The sequence below is a fragment of the Cornus florida genome, unplaced genomic scaffold (assembly GCF_030987335.1).
Source record: "Cornus florida cultivar Cherokee Brave unplaced genomic scaffold, ASM3098733v1 CherokeeBrave_3.0.0_Hap2_Chr05, whole genome shotgun sequence".
Classification (NCBI taxonomy): domain Eukaryota; kingdom Viridiplantae; phylum Streptophyta; class Magnoliopsida; order Cornales; family Cornaceae; genus Cornus; species Cornus florida.
Window position 1 is genome coordinate 45,242,867 of NW_026775575.1, and position 6,000 is coordinate 45,248,866.

The window sequence follows — 6,000 nt, forward strand, 5'->3', positions numbered from 1 at the left end:
CTCTAGAGGGGGGGGGGGGTAAATAGAGTCAATGGCCAATGTTTGTAATTTAAAAAAATTTATTTCCAACTAAATAGAATGCAATACACAATAGAATATTCATGCAAAATAAGCACAATTAAAGAGGATAGAGATAGGGAATTGCAAACAGTGACTCGGCGATTAAGCGAGGTTCGAAAGCTCCTACTCCTTGGCGCAAAGTCCTCCCTTGAGACTTTCCAAAATCACTAAAGCTCTTCCTTAATGGTGGAGAGCAAACCATCAATTGAAGTAAGAATTTACTTCTTTTCCTTGCTTGGAGAACACCTTTCTCCTAAGCTTTGTTTTTGGGTCACACCAACCGTTACAAGATATCTTGTAGTAGAGCTATATAGATGAAGATTACAATATTGTTTCTCTCTCTCTTTCTCTAGAAGATATTACAAGAATAACTCTCACACTAGAACAAGTAGACGAAGTAAATGAAGCTCTAGTCTCTGAACTTATATGAGAGAGAAAAAATGAGAAGTAAATGCTCAGATCAGAATTTCAGGCTCTTTGAATGCTCTTGAATGATGTTCTTGAATGTTCTCACTTGTCTAGCACTTTGTTTGTACACCAACCTTCTGTATTTGTAGATATTTCGTGTTCAATAGAGCTGTTGAAGGTAGCTGGGAGCATTAAATGAAGATATAGCCGTTACAAATTTGAATCTGCAGACCTGCGACCAAACCAGTCGACAAGTGCAATAAACCGGTCGACGTATGCTATAAACCGGTCGACGTATGCTGCAAACCGATCGATTTTTCCTTCATAAATCGGTTGATGTATGCTTTACACCAGTCGATGTATATTGAGCTTCATTTTGACATTTGCTACTGCCTAGATACTGATAAACGCCGAATATTGTACATTCAAGCGCCCTAAATTGCATTAGTAAAGTCCGTTGTATGTTAATTTATGTAGATTATCTTCATTTCTATGTTTTTATGCATTTTCAGGTTCCTTGGCCCAAAAGGAGCAAAAATAAGGTGTTGTGGATTTTTGATCAACAATGTGCTCAAAAGCTGAATTTCAGGCAGCAGTGGAACTCGATTTTGATTACCACTTTTGACCCAGAAAGCTCGAGATCTGTACTTCCATTCTAAAATGGAATATTTAGAGCTCTGAATTATCTTTCTAAATCTTCAAACAGTTTGTCATTCGGAGCTCGGAGCAGAGAGTTATGGCCTTATTACCAGAGGTGCGCAGAACTGCCTGGCAGCAATGAAATTCTGCCTTGATCTTCATTTTCGACCAACCATCCTTGAGAATTGGATCTCCACCAAAACTTAAAGTACTTAAAGCTCTGAATTAGCTTTCAAAATCTCTAAACGGTTCATCATTCGGAGTTTGGAGCGCAAAGTTATGGCTGTTTAACCAAAGTAGGTCTGGGCGGAGCAAGTGAAGCATGGAGCTTTTTACACTAAATTCGAGTGCTCAAGGCCTTGCTTCGAGTGCTCGAATTTTGAGCAGATTGTTGTTCGGGAATAGCCCATTTCAGCCACTTGCACACTACATTTACCAACTTTGGATTTCCCTATTGATGAGGTGGTTGAGGATGTCTTTTGGGGGAGAGAGAGAGGCCTTATCTATAAAAGAGAAGAGAAGGGAGGCCACACAAATTCATTAAGCTTCATTCTACAAGATTAGAGGGGAGAGAAGAGAGCAAAGAGGAGGAGTTCTTGAAGCTTCAAGGAGGAAGCTCGAAAATGGAGGGGAAAGCCTTGCTTCTTCCTTCATCTAGGGCCACCATGGGTAACTAAACCCTCTTCTAGGGAGGTGATGAAACTCCTTCTTGTAAGCATGTCTTGTTTTTTATTTACATTTGGGGATGTAATGTATATATATGACCTCTCCATGAACTAGAGCTTTATTTGATGTGAAGAGCTTCAATGTCTATTAATGATCATTTTGAGTTTAAGATCTTGTCTTAAGATTGTTTCCTTTTATGATTATTTTGCTTCCATTTTCATAGCGACAATGAAGATGAGTTTATGGAAATGTTTTTATTGGCATGATGCTTGGGAAATTTGATAATCTATAGCTTAGGGTTCTCTTTTGATAGATTATTCTTGATTCCTAATGTCATGTGCTTCTACTATGTGATTAAGGGCTTGATAACTCTATGCTTAGTGAGTATGTCTAAGGTTACAACCTAGTTTAGGTAACCAAAACATGCAATGCTTTGATAGGTTATTCTTACCTATTGATTTCATAAATTTCTTGAAGGGAATGTAATAATTTGTGTTGTTGCATCCCATGGTTATACATATATGTTATTCCCCTAAGTAAATCATATCCTAGCATGCTTATTGATGGTTGTGGAGTCTCTTCCCTAGTCTCTTCTCTATTGTTCTATCTCATCTAATTCTTGCAAGTCACTATTGTTTTATGCACATTTGAATTCCTAGTTTAGTGACCATCAAACAAACCCTTATTACCCCTTATCATTCTAAGAACAATTCTAGACACTTAGGTTACCATAGACTAGCGCAGTCCCAGTGGATCGACTTACCCGACCAATAGCCCTATTTTACAATGATTCGTGCTATTGCGAAGGTTGATGTTAATTGACCAACCGATCAATTTTTGGCGCTATTGCGAAGCCAAGCTTCGAGTGCTCGCAACTGCTTGAGTCCTCTCACCCCTCGGCTCCTAACTCTCTGCCCATCTTTCGAGCACTCGAAGTCCAACTTCGAGTGCTCGAACCAAGCTTACCCCCTCTCTTTTAAAAACCCCAAAGCCCCACCAATCTCACTCAACCTCAACTCCCCTCCTCGGCTGCCAACTCCCTCTCCTCCACCATCAACCCAACCTGCTGCAACACCCCAACACCCTTCCTCAAGCTTCACCAACTTCTCACACCCTCTCGGTCTCTCTCTCATCAACCCACCCCCTTCCCAAACCATCATTCCCTCGACCTTAAACCTTCATCTCTCTCGCACCAACTCCACAACCAAACCACCCTCAAACCTCGCCACCCCATGCAAACCCAACTTCACCTCCACCACCTTTTTCCCCACTCTCCTCTAACCCAAGCACCATCAACCACTCCACAACCATGCCTGCCATTTCTCAAAACCAACCATCTCTCTCTCTCCACACAACCCATCACACACTCTCAGCCACTTTCATGCATAACCTGCATCCCTCTCAACTAACCATGCTCTTCTCTCTCTCTCAACCGCACCTGCTGCACACCCCAAGCCAACTTCTTTCCTTTCACTCACAGCAACCAACTCCATGCAACCAACCAACCTCCAACCCAATGACCATACAAACCCACGCAACCCACTTCAAACCAAACAACCCACACCTCCTCACGACCAAACCACCACCACCTCTTCAAGCCGAGCACCACCCTCCAACTCATGCTCACCACAACCCAAACCAACAACCTTCCCAATCTCTCGGCATATCTCTCTTCAACCTTAACCAACCTCCAACCCAACCACCATCTTGCTCGACACCACAAACCCACCTTCTCTCTTTCTCTCTCTACAACACCACCATGTATGAGCCACCTGCATCCACCTCCCAAACCCACCCTCTCGGCATCTACAAACCAACCCATCCAACAACAACCACTGCCTTCACTTCAAGTGCTCGAAGTGAAGCTTCGAGCACTCGCTGCAACCTCTACTTCACTCACAACACCATCATCTCTTGGCTTCCCATGCATCAACCCAACCCCACCAAAAACCAACCAACCTCTTCCTCTCGGCAAACTCCCCACCACCTCCTCACATAAACCCACTTCCCATTCCCCACCTCTCGGCAACCCAACCCTTCCCTCGGCCCTCATCACCTCACCACCCTAACCAAACTACAACACCCCCCACAACCAACCTAAACCCCACCCATCACCACCAAGACACCCCATCTCTGGGCATCTCCCACAACATTCAAATGCCATCAACCTCACAACCCACTACTCTCGGCATCCTCCCTCACCAACCCTCTCTCTCTCCACAACCCAACCATCCAACCAACCTCACCAAACTTCCTCATCCAAACCACCACTTTACCACCTCCAAGTCACAACCATCCAACCCCAACACACATCCAACCCTCATCTCTCTATCTCGGGAAACCACCAACCTCCTCTCTCTCTTTAAACCTCATGCATGCCATTCAAAAAAAAAAAAAAAAAACCAAAAACAAAAAAAAAAAAAAAATAATAATAATAATAACAATAATAAATAATAAATAATAAATAAATAAATAAATTTGTTGTGCTCATTTTGAGGAGTGTGGGATTGACAATTTTGGAGGGTTGATTATGATTGTTAATGTTGCTCTAGGCTAGAGAGCATTTTTGTCTACAAATTTTTGGGTTTTCATGCACCATGCATTGTCTTTGCCTCTAATTTTTGTTTTGCACACCACCTGTTCGACAAAATTCCTGAGCTAACTTCATCTCTCTAAATTCCCCACTTTTGGCCCTATTTTGTTATCTATTTTAAACTTGTGGCTAATGTCTGCATTTGTGTTTTGTTTGGATTTTTATCTTGCACTAAAATTCAGGTTAGTGTTTTTATTTCTGTTTTGGTTTTTCTTACGAGCCTATCTTTTTACCAGTGTACATTAGTTATGTTTTGATAGGTCTTCATGTCCAAGTTTGGGGGACGCCGTTGCGCACTCACGTGGCTGCACATCTACGTCGTCGTCACTCCACTTGGTATTATTGCTCTTTTCCCCCCTTTGCTCTTATTTTGGTATGCTTTCTTCACACATTGAGGACACTGTGTTATTCAAGTTTGGGGGTGCATTTATGCATTTTTGGTTTTGCATTTTTGCTAAGCAATGATAGTATAATTTGACACTAGTTGGAGATAAAGCATATGTTTAATACCTTGTGTATAGAAGCAATTGACATTTTTTAAAATAAAGAAAAATTTAAGTTGAAATGATCATGTGGATTCAAATCAGTCTATATAAATGTCTCAATTAGATTCTCGCTGGATTTGACACTCTTTTAAGCTTCACAATGCACAGATGCACATTGAAAACTTAACTGTGAGGCATGCAACTTGATTGACCTTGACCTTAGCCTAGTTAATTTGATTTGATGAACCTGATAGATGAATATCTTTGGCATGATTTAAGTTGTCTAAAAAAAAAAAAAAAAAAAAACACTGAAAAAAAAAAAATGAAAAATGACCAGTTGACGTTCGTAGCCTTTCCAACTCGAACTATTAAGCCCTAGGAGTGTCTCTACACTTAACACCCTAAAGCCGTCTGGTTTGGGAGTTGTTGGCCTAACGCTTGCTACAAGGGTTGGTTAGAAAGCTTAAAGGACTTAAACATTGCACGGTCATTCAAAAAAAATTGTAATAAACATGGTTAGCTAGAGTTCGTAGCCTTTCCAACTTGAGCTATTAAGTCCTTCGGAGTGTCTCTACACTTAACACCCTAAAGCCGTCTGGTTTGGGAGTTGTTGGCCTAACGCTTGCTACATAGGTTGGTTAGAAAGCTTAAGGGACTTCAGCATTGCACAACCATTGTATGTTTCGCTTATGAGCTACAATAAATTGTCAACAAGCAACAAAAGTTGTCTTGTAAATAAAATCATGCCTTAGGGACCTCATTTAAAGGGTAATTCAATAATTTGAAAACTTGTGCTTGGAAATTGGAAAAGAAAGTAAAAGCCACATGTTGAGAATCCAATCCACTTTCACTGAAGTTAGAGTTGATTTCCATTTAAGAGATGACAATTGAGTTATTTATATGGACTATGATGTTGATACATGCATGTTGAAATGTGTTTAGTATCAATGATTCATATATGCAAGGTAGTCTTCCCAATGACCCCATCTCCAGTTCTTTTTCTGTTTTAAGTTATTTTTGAGCTATGTATATATCTCATTTTACCATGGATGATATTTTTGTAGTAGCATGCCAATGGTTGTCTTTTCATTAAGTTTTTCATTGTAGTTTTGCTAAGGGACTAGCAAAATGTAAGTTTGGGGGTGTGAT